The sequence below is a fragment of the Anolis carolinensis genome, chromosome 3, assembly GCF_035594765.1.
Source record: "Anolis carolinensis isolate JA03-04 chromosome 3, rAnoCar3.1.pri, whole genome shotgun sequence".
NCBI lineage: Eukaryota > Metazoa > Chordata > Lepidosauria > Squamata > Dactyloidae > Anolis > Anolis carolinensis.
Genome location: NC_085843.1, coordinates 271,449,201 through 271,464,223, shown reverse-complemented (window position 1 = coordinate 271,464,223; position 15,023 = coordinate 271,449,201). Strand labels below are relative to the sequence as shown.

Sequence of the window (15,023 nt, the reverse complement as noted above, 5' to 3'; positions counted from 1 at the left end):
ACTCAACATGGCTGCTGGGTATTCAGATAGATTTGGAGGGGACATTTATAAACATGACAATAGTGTCATGATCATAAATATGTAGCATTGCTGGAAATGGAGCAGTTACAAATCCATAACTTCTTGTAATGACTATATTGCCACAATACTGGAGGCCAGTCGTCATTCTTAAATTCACTGCCCATTTCCCATTTTGGGTATATAATTGCCTACATCCAAACATGTTGGGTTGTTTTCCCCCTTTCTTTGGTAAAGCCATCATTTTTGGTAAACCAGAGAACTGGTTGTAACACTTCTCCTCCTGCACATAGACCTGGTTAGCAGCCCTGTTACAAATTCTGCCAAGGAGGTCTAATGGAACATTTCTTCGTCTTCAACTCCTTCCTTTCCAGAGTGCCCATTCCCTTTTTTGAGCAGAAATGAACACAATGAAGATAAGACAGGCACGGGGGACATTAAAATGTCAAAACCGGTATGTGTTTATGCCAGAATTGAAAAGCTGCCTCCATTTCATCAAAATGCAAGTGTAAGTTGTTGTTTACAGAAAAAAGAAATCACCCAGCCATCCATATATATGAAAAGAAAAATACCAACAATGACATTTAAGAATAATAATTTTAGAACTATGTTTTGATATCCTGGATTGATATTCCATATAGAAGTCAGGGGTTGAACCACAGTTTTCCAGCTCAGTTGGAATGGGAAATTGGTTTAAGAACCCTTGAAACCTCCCATTATTATATTGTGACAGAGAAAGGAGGGGGGGGGACATGGAGGGGGGAACAATGTCCAAGCCAGACCTACAGAATTTCTAAGAAGACAATATTCACATTTAGAACCAAAGAACTATCTAGATATGGGAATTCTCAGCAGCCTTTTTCCTTCATTTTTTCCCTGTTGAACTATCCTGCCGCTGCTACAGCACCAATTAAGTAAACTTGCTTTTTTATACATTATAGGTAAGTCCCATCAAATTACATCTCTTATCTTCATTGCCTGAAGGCTTAACACTTTCATCATGCAGGATTTTTAAAGCAGTTTATGAGTAATCTTCTCAACTAAGGAGGTATGTAGGTAGATACTTCAATTTTCACAGCTGTCAGTCACATGAAAATCTGTTTTCATCCAACACTCTCAAAAGAGTTATTCAAACAATTCGGACCTGATTCAACAGAGAACAAAAATGGTATAGATAATATATAAAACATTGAAATGAGAAAATAAACACTTGCAAAAAATGGGTTATGTGATTATCTCATCCTGTGAAACTCTGTGCCTTCACACCTCTGCTCTACCCAGAGAAGCACCCAAAATCTGTGATGCTTTGTGATATTCAAAAATGGACGAGGAAGATTTTATACGAGTTTTACTAAGACTGATTCTCAATGACATGACTACATTTGGGATAATATCATAACATCAATATATCATTATATTGATAAAATATTACAGGAAAGGGGAGCAGAATTCAACATGGCTGTGCCCTTTCCTTTTCATTGGCAACAGTGCCACCTGTAGAGTCTTCTCTGACTAGCAAATCAGTGATCTTCAGACATTATTGGAATAAAATAGATTACAAATCCGATGATCTATTCCAGGGGCATTCGTTGTTTTCATTTTCATGAAAATCTAGAATTCTTTCATACTTTGAACAGTATTATCTTCACATCCTCATAGAATCATAGAATCATAGAATAGTAGAGTTGGAAGAGACCACATGGGCCATCTAGTCCAACCCCCTGCTAAGAAGCAGGAAATCGCATTCAAAGCACCCCCGACAGATGGCCATCCAGCCTCTGCTTAAAAGCCTCCAAGGAAGGAGCCTCCACCACGGCCCTGGGGAGAGAGTTCCACTGTCGAACAGCTCTCACAGTGAGGAAGTTCTTCCTGATGTTCAGGTGGAATCTCCTTTCATCTAAACTTTGGCTCTCATTATGAATCTTGGGTCACTTCTACACAGCTGTATAAAATCCACATCTGCTTTTAACTGGATTATATGGCGGTGTAGACTAAGATAATACAGTTCAAATCAGATAATGTGGATTTTTTGCTTTGATAACTTTGTTATCTGGCAGTGTAGAAGAGGCCTATGATACCTTTTGTTGTTATATACTTCACTATCTTTTTTAAATGTGTGAAATAAAGTTGCTAGAACAATGTTCTCAGACTCTTCAATCCTGCAAGGCTCTGGGGTTCCTGCACTGAATACTCTCAGATCCATCCTACTTACATTATGGAACTGTAAGCAAGAAGGTATTAACACTGGAGGCAAATCAAAAGGAACTAAAAATCGCAGATATGGAAAAACGAACCTATTTTGTGTAGATTATAACATGATTTGGTCCATAAGATCTTCCCCAACAATACATTTGTTAATTTTAAAATTGTCACACTACCCTGTTGCTTTTCCTGTAAAAGAACAATATGGATACTAGTCTGGAATGTGAATTCATATTAGCCTGACCAGATATTTTAGTATATGTTCCTAAAGAGGTGGAGCCAACAAGAATGTCATGATAGGAGTCAACACATAGAAGACTACCCTCAATAAGACCAAAACTGTAACCTGAAAAGTGATAATGATAGTTCCTTACAACAAAGAGTAAGTTGTACCCATGACTCTACCAAAATCTGCAAAGCTTTAATCTTGCCTGGGAGTTCATTCCATTCCACTGAAAACTCTTTGAGCCCACTGAAAAGTCAAATTATGTACCAACTATGTATCAGTTGGAATGTTTAAGAGGAATCTAAACAAAAATGATGAGTCTGTAAGATATTGAAATTCCAGATAATAAGGATAGAAATCACCTTATTGTTCCTCAGTCCATGGACTACTGTTTGCTTAGCTTTTTGAGATGGATTCGGCTGATCTTTCTGATTACCAGTATAAATTAAAGGAATATCCCATGGGATGGGGGAGTAAAAAAAAAAAAGAGTGTGTTCATTTCCATTGTTCAGTCTAAACAACTTCCATAGAGGTTGTAATCAAGCTCAATATAGAGAGACACCCAGAGCTAGAGGATGAATATTTAAATTAAAAGGAGAAGAACATTGATTTTTACTAGAGCAGTGATTCCCCCCAGGAAAGGCATGGAAAATCATGCCTGTCCAGACTAAATTGGGACAAATGGAGCATAGGATATAAAACTGCTGGGATTAATGCCACTAGGTAGAGGCAAATTAAGTGATCAAAAGCAAGAGACATAGCAAATTTCATTGACTCTATTCAGGACACGTGTACAGTTCTAACATATCCATCCCATGCCAGTTCAACACACACATAATGTTGGCAATTATAATTTGCTGAAGTTATCTGTACAGCATTGATGGGCAAAGTGTGGCCCCTGAGTAGCATGCAGCTCTCAAACCTCCATATTGAATAAGCCATGGAAAATGATCACAGCAGCTACTGTGGTTCAAACTGTTAAAATTGGCCCGGGCTGTGGCGCAGGCTGGAGAGCAAGCCAGCTGCAACCAGCTGCAATGAATCACTCTGACCAGGAGGTCATGAGTTCAAGGCCCGCTCGGAGCCTGTGTTTGTCTTGTCTTTGTTCTATGTTAAAAGGCATTGAATGTTTGCCTATATGTGTAATGTGATCCGCCCTGAGTCCCCTTTGGGGTGAGAAGGGCGGAATATAAATGCTGTAAATAAATAAATAAATAAAAGTGTTACCAGACATGCAGAAAATAGCTCACCCTTTTCATCATTCCCTTTAGCAATGGAACCCTGTAAGTCAATAGGGGTGTGTAATTCAGGTAAACCCCATGCTGTTTTTGGTGTCTGGATTTTGGGTGGCCCCCCTTCTGTTTTTCAGGAGCTGCCTAAATTTGGGAGGGCAAAATCCTTTTTTTTCGATTTGGCAGCTGGAAGATCCTTTTTCGCTCTGGGAAGATCTGGCCCATTGATGGCAATAGGGGGATTTCGAGGCTCCCCTTGGCTATCAGAATGAAATGGCCACACTTGGAGGACACATTTACCACTGCTAGCCCCCCAAGTTTCAGAACATTTGGGTCATCCACTGATTTTAAGGAAATTTTTAAACTTGCTAAAAATAAAATCTTAAAGAGCCAAAAAGGTATCATGTGGGAGGATCTGATTGAGATTCAGTAGTACCTCTCCCTCTTCCGCTGGCTTTTGCTCCCCTGAAAGCCTTACCACTTGACCCAGCAACTCCCACATCACAGGGACACCCACACACGGACACACACACACACACTATATATATATATAGAGAGAGAGAGAGAGCGAGAGAAAGAGAGAGGGGGGAGGGGGGGTAGGCTCAGGATTTTTGTATGAGAGAAGGAGTGCACACACACAGAAGCCACAAGAAAAATACAAGAGGGAGTCAAACAACTTACAGGGACTTTTAATATTTTTATAAAGAATTGTTTTGGGGGAAGAAGGCTGCATTGCTAAACTGGTGCAGGAGTACACAAGCCAGTGGGCACACACACACACACACACACATGCAAGCCAGGTGAACTGGGACAGGAGTATACGAGCTTGAAGGTGGGGCAGGGGAGAGAAATAAATGACAGTCAGTCAATGAAGTGAATGAGAAGAAGAAAGGGGTTTTTTTTGTAATTTTTGAAGGTTTTTTTTTGGGGGGGGGGAGAAGGTGCAGGACTGAGTACAGAGAGAAGCAAAAAGATATGGCTGGGAATTGAATTCTCCCCATGGATACTCAAGGGATATCCTTCAGTAAACCACCCCAATATTTAAACGAATACCCCCTCCCAAATGCTCTTCCACAGACACCCCAAAAGCAGGCCCACCATCACTGTTGGAAATAGCAACCTCCCAAGCCGCTCACTATTTTATTTGTTAATGTATATATTTGCCAACCTGTATTCTATATTCTATATTTGCCAGTTTGACTCTTTGGTGTGGGAAGAGTTATAGACATGAGATTGTATTGAGCATGTGCAGACTCAAGACTCCACTTTATGTGCAGTTATGCATCAGAGGAAGTGGATGGATGCATATTGCTGTTTGGACTTCAGTGGAGAAGTCTGTTTAAGACTTCAATGGTTACAGTATGATTATGGACTTCAGTGCGTACAGTTATATTAAAGACTATGGACAATTGATTAAGAATGATACCCTGTGTTCACAACACAGAGAGAAGGGCTACATCTTACCTATAACTGAACTTTAATAAGAAATGTGCTTGTATAGTGAATTAATATAAGTTGTTTATGAGTAAAGAAGATACATTATTTTTCAAAAAGGAATTTGTTTTTTATCTCTGAGTGCATTTTTTAAACTAAGAGGTTTAAAGGAAGTGTATATCTTTTGAGCAACTTCAGGTGAAAAGAAAAGACCATCCTCTGCTAACCAAATATATTTTTGTAGTGACATGTCTTTGTCCTTGGCAGTTTAAAGACATGGTTCTTCAGTTTAACAGCTGAGTTACCTGTGTTGCCATTGCATGAATGCTTATGAATATCACTTGTTCAAAAGAGTTGACTTCTAACAAGTTCATGCTTTTCTTGACTAGTGGTTTTCAAAAGGTGGTCTCCACATATTCAAGGAGATTTACATTTGCCAAAAGGATATGTGCTCATAGACTGGGTGCAGTTATAGCTTATGCAATAGGTTATGGAATTTGCAATAATCACTTCCTAGTCAAATAGTTTTTTTTTAAAAAAAGGAATGAAAGATATTATAAACTAAGAATATTAAATTAATTTACCAAAGAAAAAGATTAGAAAGTGAAGCGATCCTAAAAGCAGCGATGCAGCTAGCTAGTACGTCAGCGACTTTCTTCTTCTGATTGGTTCAGACAGGCAACAGGGGTCACAGTCTCACAGGGAAACCCATGGCAATGTGTGACTGCCTTTCTGTGCTCCACATGTAGTTGAAAGAAACCAAAAGAAGCTTTTTTGGCAGCCATGTTTTTTGTTGTGTCTGAAAAAAACATGACCAAACTATCCATGCTGTTACAGGAGATCCAGTAACCAAAAATGCCAAATCATCCAGAGCCCATTTTGAAAAACAAATCTGTGCACAGCCCTATAAGTCAATACCTCTAGGTCTCACTGGGTTCTATGGTGCAGTGGAATCATCTGCCATCCTTCTGCACCATGAGGATTCTGGTATTGTCACAACTGGAATGGGTCAATCCCTGAAAGGACATGGAGGGAACAATGTAATCATCCAACACAATTGAGCCTTTCACCATATTTCCAGATATTACTTAGCAGATTCTTCATTTAAAATATTTTTCCCTCTTTGTATGCCATATGCTCCAACAATTCCCGGATGAAAACCAGGACATCTGTGGCCAAGAAATATCAGAATGTGGCCAAGGTGGAGGGGATAAGGCTACCTTTCTCTTATTACATGTCACAGTAACATGCGTAACTTACACGTGAATTAAAAGTATCTCTCGCCCAGAAAAAATGTCTATGTTCCACACTCATTGTTTATTTTTAAAACATCCCTATTGTTAAATAAAATTTTGTCACACCATCTGAAACACAAAGGGGTTTTTTATCCACCATGCCCTACTGTCCTTGGACTATTCTCAATGCAGTGATTCTGCACCATTTTTTTGTGTGAATGGCTATTTTCCCATGTGGAAAGAAAGCTGAAAGTGGGCCTTATTGAACAAAATGGGCTCATTTCATGATTCATTACCCCTCTTTTTGTCCTCCTGCATAAGCAGGCCTCTTTCAGTTCCACAGCAGGGATAAGCACACAATGGGGGTGGTACAGAGTTATAAAGAAAGTTCTGAAATTTTTTACTCATCCATTGGAAGACCTGATATATGCTTAAGATGATAGTTCTCATTCCCTACTCTGATCTACTTTACTATGCTACATATCATTAATTCTTCTTACACAAAAATGAAAGATTTTTGGAAAAAGATATTTAACATGATCAGTGCTTTTATGCTACTGCAACAATGTTTTTGATTAAATTCAGCACAAGGAAATGAGTGTCCATAACATAAATTCACCAGATCTTCATACACTCCACAGAATGCAATCACAACTCCTGAACACCAAGGTCACATACATTTAAATGGATGAAGCTGGACCCTGAGTGTTATTTTCCTCCTGAACATGAAAGCTGGTACAAAATTTGATTATTATTCTTTATTGCTAAGTCATCTTTGACCCATGATAACTCTATGAATGAAAGCTCTCCAAATCAAACCTGTTCTCAACAGCTCTACTCAATCTTGCACATTCCAGACTGTTGCTTCCCTGATTGAATTGATCCATCTTGAACACAGCTTTTGCTTTACCAAGCATTGTCATATTGTCTATTGAGCCATCTCTTCTCATGATGTGATCAAAGTACACCAGTCTCAGTTTAGTCATCCTGACTTCTAGGGGAAGTTCAGGCCTGAATGTTCTAGGACCAATTTATTAGTATTTTTAGCAGTCCATGGTATACACAGTTCTCCAGCATTACATCTGAAACAGCTTTTTTTCACTGTCCAACTTTCAGAACCATATATAGAAATAGGGAATATGATGGCATGCTCCATCTTAACTTTACTATTCAATGATAAACATTTACACATCAGGATCTTTTCTAGGTCTTTCATAGCTGCCTGTCCAAGTTCTAGCAAATTTTGAAAGATTCTTCAAAAACAAACTGAAAAGAGATTATCTCCTATGTATACTGACCAAGTTCAATAAATTATCAATTCCCAGTATGGGAAGGAACTTGTTTGTACCTGTCTGAATCCACATGTTGAAGGTTAGCATTAATTCGAGAAAGAAAGTCATTGAATATGCAGGGTATGAAACTTTCAATCTTATGTGGGCCGATGAAATCACCACACATTGGGCAAATCTGGTAGTGCCCATTGAGGGGTGTGGGGAATTCATAGCCTCATCTCCACATTGCCCAACTTACGTGTTGCTCCATCCCACGGGGGAAGTGTCAGCTGCCCGTCCCCTTCCCCAATTGATCCAATATAACGTAGGAAGCCTCTGATGTAGTAGCGCTACATTGTGGGATGGGAGCCAGTGAGTTCTGTCACAAAAGTAAAGACAAACTGACACATAACACCAAGAAGTACTCTGTCTGATGAGGTCATTAGACTAAACACCCACTGCTAAGTGTCTAAATGGACACATTTATGAGTCTCGGTCTTTCCTATACAGGTAGTCCCCGAGTTACAAACATCCAACTTACAAATGACTCATAGTTAAGAATGGGGTGAGACAACAGAAAGTGAGAGAAATTTACCCCTTGGAAGGGTAATTCACTCCTGAAAAGGTGTCTCAACTGAAGCTTTATCACCAATTCTTGTTTCCACAACCAGCCAAATTTTTCAAATTACAATTATCACAGAAACAGACATTGAAGTGAAATCTTCTGAACAGGGGAACATACCAGAAAAAAACCCCACAGGGTGTTAACCCTTACCTTTGCTATCCAAAGCATCTATATCTATATCTATCTATATCCATGACTGATGTTATACTTTAAAATGTACTTGTTCCAACTTACAAACACATTCAACTTAAGAACAAACCTACAGAACCTATCTGGTTTGAAACTTGGGGACTACCTTTATTCAGTTTTTTAATAGTCATTTTTTTCTATCTGAAAGAAAAAAAACTTTCACATTTGCAAGTTCTAACAAAAAACAAAGTGAAATAAAATCCTCACACATTACTAGTGATCTCAATGTTTAAGACTATTAAGCGGGTAGAGGAAGGTTTATCAAAAATTTGGCTAACAGATCAAGTATATCTGTGCTCAAATTCAAGTCTCCAATTATATGTGATGGTCAGTTATCATCTACTGTAATTGGAACCCCAGTCATAATGCAGTCACCTATACTAAATTTATTAAAATCCAAAAAAGAGAGAAAAGAATGAAATATGCTATTAGGGTTGCCAACTTTTAACTTGGAGGCTTTTTCTACCAGCTCCTTCCTGGAGAGTTTTGGTGAATAGACTTTCAATTGCACCATGTAAATAGGGAAAATATTAACATTATGAGCTCAACAGGGAGTATAGGCAAAAGAATCTACAGCAGGATAGACTACCATTAGAAACATGAATCTAAACTCCTATCTCTGAGTTACAGGATGGCAACATTATCTCCAGCAGGGTTGTGATTACTCAGATGACAGCAAAGTAGATAAGGAATAAATAATGGAGGAGCATATACTTGAAGTCGGCATAAGCCTTGAAGGAAACAGCAGGAGCAGATACACTTTTGGGCCTCAACTAGTGGCATTTTTTGTTTATAGCTGTATCTGCGTTTGTACAAAGCCTCAACTTAAAAAGCTGGCTCAGCATGTTCTTGGAGGATTTGGCAACTCAGACTTTTAAATGAGCTTGTTCCTCCTTCACTGTGTGGTTCTTTAAGTAAACATTTGATTGTTGGCAGCCATCCTTAGTTTTGATCTCCTGTGAAAACACAATCCAGATGAACTGATAACAGAATGAAATTAAGATAATGTTTGTAATAACCAGGAATTAATAGAAATATCCTTTGTAAAATTTTCGGTTTTACAATGCAGTTGCATAGACTGGGAAAGTTGCCATCATTGGGTTGTTGTATGTTTTCTGGGCTGTATGGCCATGCTCTAGGAGTATTCTCACCTGACGTTTCGCCCACATCTATGGCAACTGACGTTTCACCCACATCTATGGAAACTAAGCAAGGAAGGTTTATATATATATCTGTGGGAAGTCCAGGGTCAGATGTAGATGTATTGTAGATGTATTGCATTGAATGCCTAGTAGATGTAGCAATTCAATGCAAATTAGGATGATTATCTGCAACATTTACACAGGCTTCTAACTGACAAGAGTTCTTTCCTCACCCTGGACTTCCCACAGATATATATAAACCTTCCTTGCCTAGTTTCTCCATACCTCACAACCTCTGAGGATGCCTGCCATAGATGTAGGTGAAACGTCAGGACAGAATACTTCTGGAACATGGCCATACAGCCCAGAAAACATACAACAACCCTGACAACACATTGCCATCATTGACTATTTCTCCCAGGGCCTCATCAGACAGTGCAATTTAAGTGTCCTAGGATGATTCCACCCTGTCTTGGGGACGGAGCCCCATGCTGGCCATCATATGATGTCATGTGACTTCCGGCGGAGGCCCTGCCCCCAACCGGGGTGCAGACCCACACAACACAGGAGCCTGCTCATGTTGTTCTGGCTCCAATGGGAGTATCACCATGAGGGAGTACTGCACGGGGCAACAGATTTGCCCCTGCCCCGCTTGTCTGGTGCCAAAGTGGAATGCTTTGTCTGGCCTTTGTGATGACGTCGCCAGAGGCCACCCTGAATGAGTGATTATGGGAGTTACAATCCTAAAGATATCTAGCCCACAATCTGTAGATATCTTCTGCTGAATCAGATCATTGGTCTGGTTATGAATAGTATACAATGACAAACAGCAACACTTTCTGAACTTGTTTGAAAAAATTGCATTTCCCATCTCCATTACCTATGTCCCATGTTACTGGAAAGAGTGATTGTCCATGAGACCCTCTCCATCTAAAGCAGACAAACTATAATTGAATTCTAAATTCTTCTTACAATGCTTATAATACACTTAGACCCCTTTTATGAATCGTATTGGATCCTGGCTTGATGATAATAGATGTGAGAGGGTCTAAGAGTCTTAGCAGACTCAGAGCTGAACATGAGTCAGTAGTGTGATACAGCACCTAAAATAACCAATGTAATTTAAGGCTGCATCAATAAAAGTAAAGCATCTAGATCATGGGAATTAATATTACCACTCTATTCTGCTTTGGTCTGACTTTACATGGAATAATATGCCCTTTTCTTGGCATAACAATTCAAGAAGTATATTGGCTAGCTGGGCCGTATCCAGATCCAGATCAACATGGTAAAAGGTTGGAAGTATTTCTTATGAGAAGCAGCTTAGGGAGCTGGGTATGTTCATTCCAGAAAAAAGGAGGTTAAGAGGTGACATGATAGCCATGTTTAAATAATTGAAGGGATGTCATATGGAAGATGAAGCAACTTTGTTTTCTGCTGCTCCAGAAACTAGTGGATTCATAGAATCATAGGCTTTGAAGAGACCACAAGGGCCAGTTCAAACTAGAGAAAAGAGATTCCACCTAAACATTAGGAAAAACCTTTTGATGGCAAAATACACTTCCACAGAGTGAGGCGGACTCTTCTTTGGAGGTTTTCGAACAGGAACTGTATGACCATCTGCTAGAAGTGCTTTGATCCTGCAAGATTGGACTGGATAGCCCTTGGGAGTCTCTTCCAACTATGATTATATGATCCACCAGTCACACTGAGTTTCAGATGTGGATTTATATACTGTAAAAAGGAAGAAATTCTCTCTTACATATTTCCACACACAGACTTCACACACCAAAAAAAGAAGAGGAAGATGCAGGATTTTATTAATTTCATACATGCTCATTCATATCTACTCGTAAACATTTACAATAAATCCTGTAATTTTAATCTTTTTTAAAAAACCAGTACATATCAACATCATGGGGAATTGTGAGAACAAATGACCTGTCTCTACTGGCTCTCCAGGTGTAACTGTTCATCCGATTCTTGACATGGTGATATTTTTGGCAAGGCCAGCATAACCTGAGTTCTAGTATTTTTAACTTTGAGTTCTAGTATTTTTAATGGGGGGGGGGGAATTCTCCATCATTTATCTGTTCTCCATTGACTGTGAGACATAGGTTCAAATCTCTTTTATTAGAACTGATAAATAGATTATTACCTTGCTGGGTTGCTCCCAGCACTGCAATGCATTGACCTTTTGCAGTTCATTCCCCAGATTCTATATTAGAAAAGCTTCTAAAATTCCAAGTTACCTGTTTCATCTAGATTTCATACCATCTCTACTCTGGGTTTATTAGTTCTCATTCTCATTAAGCTAAGTGAAACCCCTGTGGCCTTTGCATATTGAATACCCCTATGGTATGGTGCATCCTTTCTAGCACGTCTCTTATCGCTGAAGGAGCAAAACTATTCTCTTATAATATCCAGGTCAAACACTGAGCAAGGGCAGCTGATGAAATGTTGTCCTTGTCTTTCTTTTATGAGCATTAATGATCATCCGTATGAGGAGCTCAAAAAGCACAGCGCTGGCTTTGCTTTGGGAGGGCTATCCCCTTATAATGGCTTAAAACAAAGTCACCGCAAAACTTGAAGGACAAATTTGGCACACCGTAGTCAGGGGGGTATTTCAAATTTCATCCTCCAAACCCCCCTTTTTCCTAGGAGAGGTTATTATTAAGCAAGGCTGCCTGATTATCAACAGAGAGGTTAAAAAAAGGGAAAAAAAGAATTACTCCCTCAAGGTTGGAAAGCATAAGAAAACATATTCAGATTTTTCCAACTTCTCAGGGTGTGAATGAGTCCTGAATCTATTGAAATTGTTCTATGTAAAGAGGAGCAAATAGGTTGAATGCAGACTTAGACTGCAATCAGAAGAAACCAGATTGAGTCTCAGTGGAGCAATGCACTCCCTGGGTAACCTTAACCTAGTCGCTGTCTCTAAAACTAACCTATCTCACATGGTTGATGTGAAGATAAAGCGAAGTCCTCTCTGTACTGCTTTGAGGTTGCTTGTAGAAAGATTGGTTATAAATAAAATGAATACGTAAAAATAAATCATTCCTGGAAGTAAACTCAATTGAACCGAACAGCACTGGCCTCTTAGCAAGCAGAAGATTGTACAGTGCTGTACTGATAGCAAAATCTTATAGTACTACTAGCATAATCCTATACATAACCAACCACTCAACAATATGTTCCCCTGAGTTCAAGAATGATGATCTGTCCCCATTAATACCACTGCATTCAGAGAATATACCCAATCAAAATCACCTAAGAAATGAGTGAAGTCATGGATATTTCAATGGGACATGCTATTATCTGTAGTTTCATGTCTAGGAACATATCCCCTGTGTGTACATTGTCATGTGTATAATAAGATAGTTCTGTGCTTTCACTTATTTCTTCTCTTAAACAGAAAAAAGGGCAAAGCTTCATATGTCCATGTGAATAATTCGTTGATCTAAGGATCAATGTATCCTACTCATGGTCAATTAGATAGGAGTTTTTCATGTGTATACTGATGTGTACAAATTTAGAAAAGTTATGTTTACTTGACACCAAGGATGAACATGCTTTTTGGATTGATGTTGACTGAAAGTCTCATACTTAGCTGTGTTAGAACTGATGAGAGTTGTAGGCTAAAAGAAAGAAGAAAAAAACATTGGGAGAACCACTAATAGTCATCTGCAGTTTATATAAACCACTGAGGCACAAGAAGAGACTAACTAATTTATGTATGTAAGTATTTAACACTCCAATGTCTGATATAGAATATGCTTGGTGTCAAACTCAAAGAAAAATGGTAACAAATTAAAATTATTAATAATGAAAATGCCAAAACATACAAATGACCACTCGACCTCATAAAATCCAAATAGAAATAGAAATCTAAAATATTACAAATAAGCAACAAACACAAAACCTATCTAAACACGCTGCAAGTAGGCAGGGTCGGCCCTAGGTAATTTTCAAGTGTAAGTAAACAGTAATTTGGCACATTCCCCCCCCCCCCCAAAACCAATCACTGAAAAATAAAAGAGTCAATACAAAGAAACACTAATGGGGGGGGGGACACAATTAACATTTTGAGAAAGCAGTGTATTTTTTTTTGGATTGCTGTAGGTTTTTCAGGCTGTAGGTTCTTCCCCAGTCTCTAACAGACCTCAACCTCTGAGGATGCCTGCCATAGATGTGGGTGAAATGTCAGGAGAAAATGATTCTGGAACATGGCTGTACAGCCCGAAAAACCTACAGCAATCCAGTGACTCCAGCCAGGAAAACCTTCGACAACACAGTGTATTTTTTCCAGACTCCAAAATAGTGATACTGCTGTGTTGTCGAAGGATTTCATGGCCGAAATCCCTGGGCTGTGGTGAGTTTTCCAAGCTGTATGGCCATGTTCCAGAAGCATTTTCTCCTGACATTTCGCCTGCCTGTATGGCAGGCATCCTCAAAGGTTGTGAGACCTGTTGGAGGCAATTGGGGTTTATGTGGAAAGTCCAAGATGGGAGAAAGATCATGTAGAAAGTTTTGATCTGAACAGGAACATCTTCATTATGCACAGAGGCTTCACATACTGGGCATCACATGGTTACTCACCATACCCTTTCTTCCTTGGTCTGTTAACCACTATTGATCTCTGTGTGTTTCATAATCTTTAAAAAAATCTAAATCATTTTCTACATTATATTGGCAGCCTGCATGCATACAGGAGATTCTTCTTGCCAGACCATGAGTCTCCATCTGAAGAGAATGACAGAAATATGTCAGCAGTGGAATGAGTTAGATATTTTCCCAATTTGTGCAGATTTTGATCCTACATCCAGAACACGTGAATAGGATTTTAGGGTTAGAGAAATCTCACTGGAAAGAGAATTCCAAAGTCAGATTGCCATTATAGAAATGATCCTGCTGTGTTATGTATATTGATAGTAACTCTCAATGAAACAGATTTTCATATATAGGTAGCTTCATGTGGAATATGACAGCTTTCTAAATACACACAACACAACATTTATCTTAGCTATGTATTATTTACAGGGACAGGGTTATTATGGGTCTATGCATACTCATCATACGAAACATTCCAAACAGCATTCATTTTGAAACATTGTCTGAGTGAGTGCTGGAATGGAGTTCAACATTTATTTTTGTAATGATCATCACTGCAGCAGCTATACTGCTAAAACACACCATGAACCTCAAACATACATCTCTAAGAGCTGCTTGAAGTAAAACATAAATCCAACTCCCCGTCCGTCACAACCTCACCAATGCACAAAATTGTAAGGGTCTGAAAAGCAAAGGGTATGGAAAAGAAAGATTTTTTCCCCCTTGCCATAGTTCTGCATCTGGTAAAAACAACCTTGGGCAATCTGACTTTTCATTTAACCTATAGGGCAAGCTTGAAGCTTGGATGAATTTATTTTACATGGAAAAAGCTGGAATT

General features: G+C 39.0%; 1 protein-coding gene and 1 long non-coding RNA gene across 9 annotated transcripts in view; one reads left to right on the top strand and one right to left on the bottom strand.

The window, feature by feature from the left end:
* Positions 1-1,240, top strand: part of LOC134298056 (uncharacterized) — a 151,380-nt gene extending 150,140 nt beyond the window's left edge. The window contains exon 3 of the long non-coding RNA XR_010005037.1: positions 393-1,240. This is a non-coding gene — a long non-coding RNA (uncharacterized LOC134298056). The remainder of the gene's footprint in view (positions 1-392) is intronic.
* The window catches only part of nlgn1 (neuroligin 1), an 816,109-nt gene that overhangs the window by 103,590 nt on the left and 697,496 nt on the right, over positions 1-15,023 (bottom strand). The window lies entirely within an intron of this gene.